Below are 15,193 nucleotides of genomic sequence, written 5' to 3' on the forward strand. Positions count from 1 at the left end.
TTCTGCATATCCACATTCATTTAATTTGCTCATTTAATAATCTACTTTAAATATATACTTATGAAACTGCAGGTTATTACAATAATCCTGGCAATGTTTTTATCTGTTTGCAATTTATCTGTAAATATGTAATAAACCATATCCATTCTTTTATAAAAAGTTTGTTACCTTCATTTCTTAAATTTAGCCATTTCTGCATATTTCATAAGTTTTTGTATCCATTCTTCCTTTGCTGGAACTTCTGCTTCTTTATACTTTTGGGCAAGAAGCATTCTTGCTGCTGTAGTAGCATACATAAATAAATTTCTATACAATTTAGGTAGCTCTGTCCCTATAATTCCCAAAAGCAAAGTGTCAAGGAACCAGGCAGAGGGCCTTTTCAGTAGTGGCGCCTGCCCTGTGAAATGCCCTCCCATCAGATGGCAAAAGTTAAACAATTATACAACTTTTCATAGACACCTGAAGGCAGCCCTGATTCAGGAAGTTTTTAATGTTTGATGTTTTGTTTTGTCCCTTTATAATTTATTGGAAGCTAGTCTGAGGGGCTGGGGTAACCCACTCAGATGGGTGGGATATAAGATGTTGTGGTTGTTGTTATTCAGGTTTAGCAAACGCGTCTGTACACGTACCATCTGATTTTAGCATTGTATCGTGATAAGTATTTTACGGCAAGGTGGAACCTTTAGCTGAAATTACCAGGAGCCAGGACCAACTTCAGTGGTTCAATATGTGGCACTATTTACTCAGAATTACAGGATTTACTGATTATGGGCTTCTTCTAATAGTGTCTCCTCTAGGAATGTTTTTGGAGCATACACAATAAAAGTGTATTATCAAAACTGGCTGTTCATGTAAATTTTTAAACACATTTGTGGGCAGGCGTTCCTGAGAATCTAACACCCTGTTTGGGATTCTAAGGCTTAGAGGCTGCATCAGCCAGGAAGAAAGTAAATAACTTAATTTGAAAAAAGCCATTCAACTTTGATTTAGGCTTTAATATTTTTAGGGGGGAAATATCATTTCCATGTCTGCTGAACTTTAATTCTCATACTATGTTTTCTTTAATAAGAAAATATAACCCAAGCAATGAGAGTTGTTTTCTTACTGGTATGGTGGCATGTGTTTGTGAGTTTATAATATGCTCTGAACCAAGGATAAGGAACCTTTGGCTCGTGAGCCACATTTGACTCACCCCTTCTGCTCTGTGAGGCAGGTTTTTTTCTTTTTTTAAAAAAAACCTTGCTCACGTGAAATCATATGTGACATCAGGGTAGGGCAAAAAAGGAATAATCATAACTTAAAGTGAGTTAATGAGCAGGGTAAGTATGCCTTGTTCCAGAAGCACTAAGCTCTGTTTGGGCAGTGGTTTCAATGGAAATTGTTTGATTATATTCCTAAGCATGTGAGAACCAGCCGGCTGTCAGGTGCTTGAGAAGCTCTGTACCAGGGATATATTTGGTCCTCCAGATGTTGAATTACAGTTCCCATCATCCCCAGTAAGGATGGCCAATGACCAGGGATGGTGGGAATTGTAGTTCAGCAACAACTGTTGGGCCAAAGGTTCCCCATACTTGCTCTGGCCAATGGGCTTTGACAGGTGGGTGGGACAAGCCATCTCTCAATCATCTGATGTCATAATAATGTCAGGTGGGCTATTGTGCCAACTTGTCAAAGTTGGCCTATGGAGTGAGAATCTGACCTACTGGTTGCCCACCTTTTTGTAAACTAAAGATTCCAATTACTGTCTTCAGTTGTTGCAGTTTCTCGTTTTTAACGGCATACTGCAATAAGCAAACTGAACTTTCAGCATATGGCACCGAGAAGACCATATGCAGCCTGTTGACGCTTAGGAGAACCCTTTAATTTTTGTCAAATTCGTAAGAACCCTTAGTCCATGATACGTAACTTTGAAAGCTGTTTCACACAGCCACCATGTTACAACCTTGCTATTTTCACATCGTCAGAAAAGAAGAATGTGAGAACCAGCTCTTATCAGGTGATTCCTCTGTCACCCTCAGTGATGGCCCATCTTCCATCATGATTCCCCGATTCAATAGAACTCTTTCTCCTTAAATTACTGCCCAACCCTGACACACACAGAGTTTCAGACCCCATTATAAAAAAGAGACGTGCAATGAACAATCCTGCTAATCCTGTTTTATTGCAAGGGAAATGCCCCTTCAAGAAACACCTCACATAGTCTTTTCATTTCTAAGTATGGTTGATCTCTCTCTGCTGACTCAGATTCACAAAGATGGAAAGTCTTTGGTATTTCATAGTCTGATAGTTGCTTCCACGCATAACAGAAAATACCTAAACGGAAGGTTGATTTTATTAGGATGGCATAGTTGTTGTAGTGATGGGCCTGGTCTCTCCCAGATTCTTCTTCATCTTCAAACAATAGTTGGTAGTGAGGCTGGTTTAGAAAAAATGTGGTAGGTTACAGGATTCCTTGGCAGTTTGAAGGCCATGTTCGATCTTTTTTAGGCAGGCAGAAGATTGTAATTTCTCTCAGGCTGGTGTCCGTACTTTCCCTTTCTCTTTTCTGTTCTTAGCCTTAATAGCCAGCCATAGAGAAGGGAAAGGATACTTTTTCTAACGAGTCTTGCTGAAGGCAATTCGCCTGGTGTATTTTCTTGGCATGACTTGCCTCAAGGCGGTTTGCACATCTGAGGAAATTATGGAGGGGCGTCGTTCCTTTCTCCTTAGGCGTTCAGCTTCCCCGGACACTTTCCTGTAGATGCCATCTACATAGGAGTGCAACATGCCCCAAGCATCTCTGGTCATTCGGAACTTGTTAGACCGGATCCTCCTTGGCAACTTGGAGGCAGTTCTAATTCTTGGTTTCTGTCTTCTGTATCTTTTCACAGACCTTATAGTTCTCTTTCGGACTGTGTGCCTTCTCCTGGCCTTCCCCCTGTACCGTGGTCGTGGTCGTGGCCGTGGTCTCCTACGTATTAGTCTCCGTGAAGCCATTTTGTTTCACACACCGAGACTGCAAGACTGCTTGTCTGCCTGTCTTAACTGCCTGCCTGCAAATGCCTGAACCTTCATTGGAGGTAAACTCTTATATAAGGCTAGTTATTCAAATGAGCAGACACTTCTGTGCCCAGTGATTGGCTGACTGGAACAAAGACCGTGTGAATTACCTCATAATACCTGATTGTGACCCATGCTGAAATGAAAGAGATCATGGTTTAGTTTGACTAAAGGACTGTGTCCGGGACTTGCCTCATGTTGTTGTATGCTCCAGTTCCCTGATCCATTCTTTGTGATAACAGTAGTATCCCATGACATCAAAGTTAGGCAAAATTCAGTTCTTCAGAAAACCAACATTGAAAAACATTGTCTGAACTAGGTTTCCTATTCCAGTTTGGAGGCAAACTATGGTTTGTGGCAACTTTCCCCAAATGGCTGCTTTCTAGATGGCTTGGACTACAACTTCCATCAGCCCCAGTTAGCACAACTGGGCTAGCTGGAGCTGATGGGAGTTGTAGTCAAAAAACAATCTGGAAGGCACCGGGTTAGGGAAGGCTGCTTTATGGCAACTGTGGTTTGCCTAATAGAGATGCCACATCAGACTATAGTTTATCAGATACCAGCACAAACTGCAGTTATCACAGATTAAGAAGTAAGGAAGAAAATGTTAGAACATGGGTGAAGGAAGTAAGTTCACAAGCGTAAGATTGCCAAGCTATATTTTATGCTGATCATTATTTTAATAGTAGTCTATCACGGTCTAGTCTCTGGAAGGGAAAGTATTGCCTCAGATGCTAACATCAGTATTACAGCACAGGCTGATTTAAATGATTTGTGGGCCATATTCTTCTCTTGTTTCTTTTTCTGTTGCCATGACATCTTACCTCACAGTATGGCTCTTGCATCACATTCTTTTCTAGTTACCTAAACACTGTCCTCGCTTAACCTTTTCATAAACCATGATAACAGGCAAAAGGCCATATTTGTGAATCTTTTCTTTGATCAGGTCATAAACATTTATTAAAAAATAAGATGCCAGAGTGGTTTATAGTGCATTCAAACAATAAAACAGTGATGGTTGCATTCAGGGTATATGGATACTGAGGTCTATGGATACTTGTGGAAAACATTTTAGCTATTTGGGGGTCTATAACAAATTTAAGAGAGGCCCATAGCTGTTAACCGTCCCTTATTTGGTGGGAAACTCCCTTATCCCAGTGCCGTGTCCCTTAAATTTGGTGATGTCCCTTAAATTCCCTGAGTTTCATGCTTGCCCAGCTCGGGAGGGAAGCAACAGCTTGGGGTCTTCCACTGCAAGAGAGAACACGCGACAGAGCTGCCGTGTCTCCATCTCTCCCTTTTCCCCCTTAGGGGCGCATCGTGAGGAGATGCGCAGCAGCGAGCGGGCAGGCAGCCCCTCTCTTGCGAGACTTCCGCCGCGCTGCCGGGGGAAGCCGGAGGCAGTGGCGGCGGCTGAGGAGGCGGCCTGAGGGAGGAGGAAGAGGAGGGGATGGGGAGGGACGCAGAAAGTCGGCGCTTCAGCGGCTGCCATGGTGCCTCAACCACCTCATGCCGGGCTCGCGGGTGGAATGGGCGAGAGTCTCAGGCAGGGAAGGGCCAATGGAACTCCTCACGCCAGGACGACGGCAGCCCCAGCGTGCTGCTTTGCATACCCTCCAACTAGTGCAGCATCTTAATGTAGTGATTTCCCCCTCTGCATCCCTTTCATAACTATTTTTATAAATCATTTGTCCATCCATAGTTCACATTTTTACTACAAGTTTTCTGTAAATCCTACCAATGTATGTAACTCTTTACAATAGCTTTTCAACTAAATTATAAACTTTCCCCATTCTTTATTAAAGAGGTCCTCTTCCTGGTTTCTAATTCTGCCTGTAAGCTTTGCCATCTCAACGTCGTTCATCAGTTTTGTCTGCCACTCTTCTTTGGTCAGAGTTGTAGACCCTTAGGATCATCTAGTCCAACCCCCTGCAAAACACAGTCAGTGGCAGCAAAAGCAGCATGGTTTCATCAGTGGCAGATTTCTGTATAAGCTAAGCCAAAATCCCTTATTTTGACTGCTGATCCCTTATTTTCGAGGCTGCTGGTCCCTTATTTTCAAATCTGTAAGTTGACAGCTATGGAGAGGCCATAACTTGACGTTGCTGTGGTAAATAATGGGAAGGGAAAGGAAAGGTTTGCACTATTTCTAGTCTTCTTTTCCGTTATTAAAAAAGAAAGGGAAATGGCATCAATCCAGTTTAGAAATAATCTTTTACAGGTCACCTTTCTGAGTAATTGGTACTGAGGCTAAACCCTATCACTAGTCAAATCTATTTTTCTTGTGCATTCCGTCTGCAGCACAAAGATGTAAATCTTTTCCAGCATCTTAATCTGTATTCAGATAAGAACCAAAGACTGATTACAGTGTGATGAATCAATTCCCATGATGAGGCATAAGCTTGTGGATGCCTGAGTTTCATCACTGTCTGAAATGTAACATCAGATTATGGAGCAACGTCTAGATTTTAACCCATACATTTTAAAGTCAAGTAATTCCAATCCACTATAATAAAATTCACAAAGATCATCACTGCCACAAAACTTTTATTGTAAAAAAATAAGAAAAAAAACCCCTTTAAAAAACTGTTGCCGTAGAACAGCATATTTCATAGCACTTAATTCTGGGTAAAACAGGTGTGCTCATAGAAACACACATCTGCTTTGAAGCCAAGAAATGCACAAATTGATAATAATTAAAATAATTATTTGAAACATTTAAAACAGATAAGGAAAAGGGATTTGCACCAGAAATATCTAGATTAGAAACAGATTTGGTCAACTCGAAAACGAAAACTCTTTCAAAGGTGTACTGACTTCTCAAGGAGGAAGAGATGAAAACCGCCATGATCAAATGGGCCCAGGATTTCAGGTACAATATAGAAATGAAAAGTGGGGGAAATTATGGAAAGTAAATTGGAACTTTACTGTGTGTTATACTTTGAGGGGAAACCTTCAAAAAATGCAATACCGTTGGTATTTGATGCCATGGAAGCTTTCAAAAATGTACAAAAATGTATCTAGTACTTGTTGCAGATAAACTGGTACTATGTTGCACATGTGGTGGCTATGTAAAAATATTAAGATCTTCTGGGACGACATCTATATAGAACTTTAAAAAATGTTTCGAGTTTCATTTTTAAAAAGACCAGAAGCATTTCTACTTGGAATTACAGGATCAGACATTCCTAAGAATGTAAAAGAAGGTTTTTTTATACGCCACAATAGCAGCAAGAATCTTAATAGTGACTAAATGGAGAAGTGATAAAATCCCTTCCAGGTCAGAATGGTTACAAAAACTAGCCGAATATGCAGAGCTAGCCCAAGTAGCTGAAAAAAATGAAAGATAAGTCAAAACAAGTATTGCAAAATGGGAGGTTTTCAAATCATATCTTAAGATCAATTGTGGTAGTATGAACTTGGTTGCAGCCTTCGAATAACTTCTGTAGTAAGAAACAGGAATATAAGAGAATAATACTTTAATATAAAATGAACAAATAGATTTATGAAATAAGTTTGTAAATATTAAAAGAAGCATGGAGAAGATGGGAAGTTAGATGTACCTTAAGAAGATTTACTGTCAAAACAGATGATTTTATTCTTTTGTTTATTTTGTATTTGGTGTAACAAGTGTCGTAGATGTATTTTTTTTCCGATTTTTGTTGGTGTTTACAACAAAGCATAAACAAAACAAAGCAAAAACAAAAAAATGCACAAACTGCACAAACTGAAGCTAAGGCACTCTGCACATCCTCTTCAGCCAATCTTCTCTGTTTCATCCAGATTTGTGGCTTCTGTCACTTCATTTTGCTATATTAATTCTCCATCTGCCAAACACTTCAGCATGTACCAGTACTTGAATCCTGCTGCATTATTGCTAGTTGATATGGCTTTGATTTATCCACAGAAACTCAGCAAGATCAGGAACTTTTAATGCATTTCAATGCCTGTGGTGAACGGTGGGCAGGTTTTGAATTTTGAAGCTACTGAATGGGAATATGTTTCTTGCATAGCACTTTTCCTTTAACAATTGTAGGGATTAAATATCCTTAGAATAATTCTTATGCTTTAGGACACAATGCAGGATTCAGGTCATACATTTCGTCTGTAATCTGGATAGTCACCTAAATTAATGCCTATCCCTCTCTGGCACTGTTCTATTCTCTTACAATGAAAACCTTGTGAGTCACTGGCAGGTAGAGGCTGGTTCAAAGGGCACTTTCCAAAATCACAGAGGAGAGTTTGACAGGTGGGTGGTCTGCCCACCTGTCAGTCATGTGGTATCACAATGACATCATGTGATTGACAAGCAGATGGCCCCACTCGCTTTCCCGATTTGAAGCCAAAACTTTCTCCACCTGACTCAAATGATAATGCTACCTTGGAATCTAAAGTAATGCCAATCAAAGTTAAATCCTATCAGACCGGCATGGTGCATGTGATCTTTCTAGATGAGTTATTTTAACATCCCTTCTCTAATGTAAAGCACTACAGTAGTCCCATTCTTTAAATCCATTTTATTTAGGTTTTCCTAACATATGAGTGATTTCTGTAAGAGCAACAATAAATTAGTTTACCAGCCTCATATATGAAGATGTACCCCTTTTTCAAGATCACCCAAAGACAAATCAAAATGTTCTTCGTTTGCAAAACATACTATAGGGCTTACAACTGCAATCCTATGCACAGCTTCACCCTTGAAAGTTCTACTGAAAGCAACAGCACTTACATGTCAACGCCTCGGTGTGTGTTGTTGTGTTGTCTAAACTTAGGTTCTATGTGATCAGCTTTCTCTACCCATTGTAGTGGGAAGTGCTCTGTCCTTTGAGACGTTTCCATGAGAGTCTGAATTAGTAGAACTGAGAGTAAAATTCACTCCACGGGTTACTTCTTTACTGGCAGGATTTCATATTTGAGTCTTATTTCTAAAGAGAATAGAGAGTGCTTTTGTAAGCTTATGTAATCAGAATATGTTTTATTTGAGTTGAGAATAGTTCTACTGGTAGCATAACAAATCTGGCTACTCTGTTCTGTTCTGGTGCAGTGTGGAATATATGAGGTTGCTGAGATCTTCTGTCTTAGAGAATTCAAAAATCAAAAAAGAGGGGAGGGGAATCAAAATAACTAAGGCTCAAAACAGACTGGCAGGCGAGCCGGTGTAAAGAAAGTGGCTGGCTAATTGTATTCCCTCATGATCCCAGTCCAAATGGACCAGACGACTTGAGTGCATAAAAGAGCACATGTGCCACGAGTTTGAAAATCTCTGGGAATACTAAGGGGCCTTGTGCCACCCCTGATGGAGCTGAAATTGTAGTGAACAGAATGCTGGAACCATGTTGTATTATCAAAGGACATGGAACCACTTATTCCAACTAAACACTTAGTGCTGTCATGCTGGCGTGACAGAAAATGGCACTAAAGCACAGACGAGTGGCTATTTTAGTTTGGATAAATACACTAGATTGTCAAGCCCTGTTCTTATATCAGCAAAAAGTGTTGGGGACATTTGTAGATATGTCTAAAATGAGATCGCCGTATTTTGCTTAGAAGTAATTTGCCTTCCAAAAAAATGTGTGTGTGCATGCATGCTTTCCCCCACGCAGTCTGAAGCTGTTTTGCTAGATGTACTCTCAGATAGATATGCTATGTGGGAAAGCAAGAAGATAATCCATTTGATGCATATGTAAGTAAGTAATTTTGTAATGCAAGCTAAAAAAAAGAGTGACCCATGCTTCTATGTCAGCTGTTGGGCTGGTTAGTAAGAACATGTCTTCAGAATGTCCAGTGCTTTAATCCCTGACACATGTCTGTTCACAGAGAAATTGAAGAAACAGGATTTCTAGTCTTCTGTATGTTACTTTTTAATCCCATGAACAAGGAAATTCTGTGGATTAGCACCACATTTGGCTGGTTTGCATATCAGGCTCACATGCTCTCTCCTTCTCTGACATGGCTGTGAGTTATTAGAAAGCTTTTTCTTCCATTTTAGATTAAACACACTTTGCCATGTAGTCTGAGCTTGAAGAAACTGTGGTTTATCATAACTATGGTTGGTGGAAACAAGCCAACTTCAAATCATAGAAGTTGACTTCTTTCAACTAGCCATAATTCAGTTTAACCACACTTTAGGGTGTATGAACAGTATTTAACTACAGTTGATCTAAAACTGAAGTTGAAGCTTTGAATCTCTGCCTCATGACTTTGTCAGAAGAGAAGGAGAGGGAGAGCATGAGAGATTCAGGTTTTGTAAAGCCAAACCATGGTTTAGCATAGGATTTTGTTATACGCCATCCCAGTCTCCACAGTAGTGTGAGATTCCTAGTGTGAGATTCTTTACCCAGGTTCTTTATGATATAAGGTTTATTTACACATACCTGTACAACCTGGGCCTACTATGGAGGGCATTACTGTCCTTTTGAATCGCACTGTTGCTTGAGATAAAATATACATCAAGAGATACATACATTTTGCCATGCCCTTCCCTCACTATCCATGCTGAGAGGCGCTCTTTGAGAGCGTATCTTTCCCAGAACAAACCCAAAGCAAGTGTAATCTTAATTTATATGCTGTGCCTTGTATGCACAAACAGCTTTTCCACAGGCTATGCAGACATTTCACAATGAATCCATGCTGATGGAGCACTGGAGAATAACATGATGCCAACCCAGAGAATTGACAGTGGGGCATATATTCAGATTCCTTTAAATTTTTAATTTTTTAAGAACATTGTTATGTATTTCTCTACTAGGGTAGGAGGAAATATCTTGCCAGCAGTGCTGGAATGCCCTTAGGATCCCCGGCAGCATTTTAAATTATATTTTATGCACTGTGAGAAAGGCTGGAGGTAAACCTTTTAGGTGTCTGCACTGTGTATAAAGTGAGAGTGAATAGTGGCTGTGATTTAATCCAAAACTTTTCAGTCTTTTCCTTCCTTCCTTCCTTCCTTCCTTCCTTCCTTCCTTCCTTCCTTCCTTCCTTCCTTCCTTCCTTCCTCTTTCTTTCTTTCTTTCTTTCTTTCTTTCTTTCTTTCTTTCTTTCTTTCTTTCTTTCTTTCTTTCTTTCTTTCTTTCTTTCTGTTTTTATAATCACCCACCATAAGCTGAAGCTATGTATTTTGTGTGTGATTATGTGCACTAAGCCACTTTAACTCCATTCATCTCCAAGATACATTACCCAAATGCAATTTATATACAGGGTGAGTCCTTTAAAAGAGGCCCCGTGGATACATAGTACACATGTTCCACAGGGCCTTTTTTAAAAGACTCACCCTCTATCTATATTTGTGATGCTCCTGCAAGACCCAAGTTGGGAACAAAAACACTGTTGCTGAGGGGTGGACAACAACAGTGCTATAAAAACCTGGATAGATGTACGTTTCATCGTAAGTACCGTATTTTTTGCCCCACAGGACGCACTTTCCCCCCTCCAAAAATGAAGGGGAAATGTGTGTGCGTCCTATGGGGCGAATGCAGGCTTTCACTGAAGCCTGGAGAGCGAGAGGCATCGGTGCGCACCGACCCCTCTTGCTCTCCAGTCTTCAGGAAGCTATCCGCAAGCCTTGCAAGCCCGGCGGGAGTTCCCGCGGGCTCACAAGTTTTGCGGGCAGCAGCCTGCAGCCCGAAGCACGGGGAGCCCTCCCAAGCCTCGCGCGCTGCTCTCCGATGGGCTCCCCGTGCTTCGGGCGGGTGTCCGCAAGCCTTGCGCGCCCGGCGGGAGGTCCCACCGGGCGCGCGAGGCTTGGGGGGCAGCCTGCCGCCCGAAGGACAGGGAGCCCTCCAGAGGGCTCCCCGTGCTTCAGGCGGGTGTGCGCAAGGCTTGGGGCGGCAGCCGCAGCTTGGGGGGGGGGGAAATAATTTTTTTTATTCATTCCCTCCCAAAAAATGAGGTGCGTCCTATGGGCCGGTGCGCCCTATAGGATGAAAAATACGGTAAAAGTTAAAGAAAGCTAAGGTCATAATATGGCAAGGGACTGCTGTGGATTTTTTTATTGTTCTTGATATTTATTTTATAAAGCATAGTGCCTTCTCAGACATGGCAGAGCTCCTGATGACTTCTAGTGGATAGCATATAGGCAGTAGATCGTATTAAGGATCACACTGGCAGTAAAGAGGAGCAGCACCAGCCCAGATAGCACTGTTAGAGCAGCCAGGATCAACACCTCCAGCACTTCCAGTACTGTATTTCCCCCCCCGGTCATGGTGGCTCCAATAGGGGTGCCCCTGCCACCCTCCCCTCTGGCATCACCCAACATATTATTCCCTCTACATTCTCTCCACTAAACATTCAAATAAAAATGAGTGCTGGGCATTTGTTCTTCATTTTATGCTTTTTATAATTTTTTGATATTTTAATTCATTTGTCCACTGCCATGTTTTTATCTGTTGACAGTTTATAAATATTCTTATAAATATAATATAATGTAAATAGAAAATCCAGTGCTGGTTGTAAGAGTACCCCAAGGTTTTCTTGATAACCTTAGTTGTGTTTCAGTGCCTGTTAAAGACTTGCATTACTGATCTTAATACAGTGGTACCTCGGTTTATGAACTTAATCCGTTCCAGAAGTCCGTTCTTAAACCGAAATGGTTCTTAAACCGAGGTGCGCTTTCCCTAATAAGGCTTCCTGCCGCCGGTGCCCTTCCACCGTTCAGCTTCCGTTCTTAGACTGAGGTAAAGTTCGCAAACCGGGACACTACTTCTGGTTTTGCGGAGTTTGTAAACCGAATTGTTCATAAACAGGGCCTTTCTTAAACTGAGTGTATCTAGCTTTTAATAGCATGTTTTTTTCTACTCTGGATTGTTGTATTTGTTACTTTAATTTATTGGTGTTTTAAGATACGTAAACCATTCTGAAATTTGATGATGAAGAGCAGTATATATTTAATTAGTTCAGGTGCTATGATACAGCCGCCAAATAATGCACCAGTGCTATGATGAAGTACTGACCTCAACAAAAGGCACTATAAAATGCTGCTTTAAAGTGCCAGGTAGATGTTTAGCTGGGCCCTCCACACAGGACAGTAAACTCCCCACTTTAGTATTTCCAGGCCCCCTAGCCTCTAACTCAAGGAGTTCTCCACCCCTGATTCCTGTCTCACTCAGGAACCTTGCGATCAACTTCCAAAATAATCCAGAGGATTGTGCCTCTGTCCCCTTGTGGCTTCCTAAAGGGGTGATCTCCTTTGGTTGTGTCCCTTTAGAGTCAGCCTTCATTGGCCCTGCCTTGAAAAGCCTTATCAGCAAGGAAGCTTCAATGCTGAACGACATCTATCACAGGCAAGACTCTCTAACCAGCTTTGCATTGCTGCTCTTCGTTGATGTCCTTGGCAATTGCACAGTCCAAACTGAAGTGGTGAAGGTCAGTCACATGTTCCAAATTTGCTGCCCTTCCTTTCCACTGACTTCTCTTCTTCTCCAGCCGTGGTTCTCACATTTTCCCACATAATAATAATAGAATCATAGAGTTGGAAGGGACCCCAAGGGTCACCTAATCAAACCCCCCCAAATGCAAGAATCTCAACTAAAGCATCCATAACAGATGGTCATCCACCCTCTGCTTAAAAACCTTCAAGGAATGAGAGTCCACCACCTTCTGAGGCAGTATGTTACGCTGTCCAACAGCTCTTACCATCATAAAGTTTTTCCTGATGTTTAGTTGGAATCTCCTTTCTTATAACTTGAAGCCATTTGTTCTAGTCCTAGCCTCTGGAGCAGGAAAAAACAAATTTGTTCCACCTTCCATGTGACAGCCCTTTAGATATTTGAAGATGGCTATCGTATCTCCACTCGGTCTCCTCTTTCCCAAGCTAAACAAACCCAGTTCCCTCAACCATTCCTCAAGGGGCTTGCTTTCAAGACTCTTTATCATCTTGTCCACCCTCCTCTGCACATAGTAATCCAGGTGTGATCTGACCAAGGCAGAATAGAGCAGTACAACCCCTCTTGATCTAGACACTATTTCTGTTGATGCAGCTTGGAATAGCATTAGCTTTTTTTTTTTTTGCTGCTGCATCACCCTGTTAACTCATGTTGAGCTTGTGGTCTATTAAGACCCTAGATTATTTCCACATGTAAGCCAGGTGCACCCCATCTTATATTTGTGCAGCTAGTTATTCCTGCCTAAGTGAAGAACCTGACATTTGTCCCTCTTGAAATCCATTTTGTTAGTTTTTGGCCACTTCTCCAATTTGTGAAGGTCATATTGAATACTGATTCTGTCTTCTGTTGCATTAGCTGCCCCTCCCAAATTTGATGAGCATCCCCTCAATACCTTCATCCAAGCCATTTATAAAGACACTGAAAAACAACAAGCCCTGGACAGAACCCTGCAGCACCCCACTTCTCATGTTTTTTCCAGGATAACAAGGAAACATTAGTGAGCACTCTTTGGCTTCAGTCAGTCAACCAACTACAAATCCACCTAACAGTTACCTTGTCCAGCCCACATTTTACCAAGATATTCTCTGCAAGAATATCATGGGGACTTTGTCAAAAGATCGAGATACACTATGTCTACAGCATTCCCTTGATCCACCAGGCTTATAACTCTACTAAGCAAAGAAATGAGATAATGTTCTATAAGAAATTAGAAGTATTCTATAAGGTGTAGACAGCAGTCACGAAATTAAAAGATGCCTGCTTCTTGGGAGAAAAGCAATGACAAACCTAGACAGCATCTTAAAAAGCAGAGACATCACCTTGCCGACAAAGGTCCGTATTGTTAAAGCTATGGTTTTCCCAGTAGTAATGTATGGAAGTGAGAGCTGGACCATAAAGAAGGCTGATCGCTGAAGAATTGATGCTTTTGAATTATGGTGCTGGGGGAAACTCTTTAAAGTCCCATGGACTGCAAGAAGATCAAACCTATCCATTCTGAAGGAAACCAGCCCTGAGTGCTCACTGGAAGGACAGATCGTGAAGCTGAGGCTCCAGTTCTTTGGCCACCTCATGAGAAGAGAAGACTCCCTGGAAAAGACCCTGATGCTGGGAAAGATTGAGGGCACAAGGAGAAGGGGATGACAGAGTACGAGATTGTTGGACAGTCTCGAAGCTGCGAACATGAGTTTGACCAAACTATGGGAGGCCGTGGAAGACAGGAGTGCCTGGCGTGCTCTGGTCCATGGGGTCAGGAAGAGTCGGACACGACTAAACAACAACAACAAAATAAGGTGTAGAATATTATGCTCACCTGAAGGAAAGACATGTAGACTGTACAACAACTATGTTTACATATTATGAGGACAAAGATTGTACATGAAGACACTTTATTAGGAGGAGTTCCACAAATGTTATCAGGGAGAGGGGAATTAAGCTAGCATACCCACAAGTGATAGCAAAGAACATGTCATGGGTAAGTAAATGGACATCCGTTCCAAAGGAACTGAACTTCATAAGGGCCCTCAATTCCTCTATTTATTTTCCATTTATGTGTATTCCATGGCCATAGGGATCTGTGGCGCTCCAGATCTTGTTGGATTGCAAATCCCATCAGCAATAGTCAGCACTGCCACTCCTGATATAGACCCTCTATGAAACCGATTCCCACTTGTGGCTTGCTCCCACCCACCACATTCATAAGGCACTATTGCTTAGAAAAGTGCTTAGAAAGCATGTCCCTGTGACTTGTCCCCCTTTTGTCAGTCCAGGCACTGCTTTTCTCCATCTCTAAGAAAGGGAGGATAAACGAGCACAGCGTTTAATGATTTAATGAAGATAGTTTATAAGATACTGGTAATCTATTCCTATATTTTGCTCTTTTTTGAGGCATATCCTTCTCTTTGAATTCATTAACTTAGGTAGCTTTCCATAGATGGTGACGAGGATGATGACTTATAGTGGTTCAAATTCTCATTTCTGATCCAAGGGAAGTTTCTCACATTGCCATTTATGCAGACTTTATTGGGACCAGACTTTTTAAAAACTAATTTTCAAAACGGAGACACGCTGACCCACTCTGCACATGCTTCATACAGCATATGGCTGAAGTAAAGAACATCATCTCTTTTGTTCAACGGTGAGGGTTTTAGAAAAGAGAGAAAAAATCCTTCTGGTCCTTTTACTTTCCTGGCCTTCAAATAAAGCTAATTACAAAGGGGGGAAAAGTTGGAACTGGTGGAGAGTGATCATTTAAAGCCATTTCTTTTGCAGAATGGAAC

At 41.5% G+C, this 15,193-nt stretch overlaps 1 protein-coding gene across 3 annotated transcripts in view; it reads left to right on the plus strand.

Annotated features, from left to right (window-relative positions):
• Positions 1-15,193, plus strand: part of EOMES (eomesodermin) — a 156,864-nt gene that overhangs the window by 873 nt on the left and 140,798 nt on the right. The window contains exon 1 of one of the 3 annotated variants that reach the window (XM_081883255.1): positions 2,120-3,059. The exons of the other annotated variants lie outside the window; for them this stretch is intronic. The gene's annotated coding sequence lies outside the window, so the exon portion shown is untranslated. Of the gene's footprint in view, positions 1-2,119; positions 3,060-15,193 lie in introns of those variants that run through there. 3 annotated transcript variants of the gene reach the window in all.

This window comes from Podarcis melisellensis (genome assembly GCF_964234715.1).
Source record: "Podarcis melisellensis genome assembly, chromosome: 12".
NCBI classification, from domain to species: domain Eukaryota; kingdom Metazoa; phylum Chordata; class Lepidosauria; order Squamata; family Lacertidae; genus Podarcis; species Podarcis melisellensis.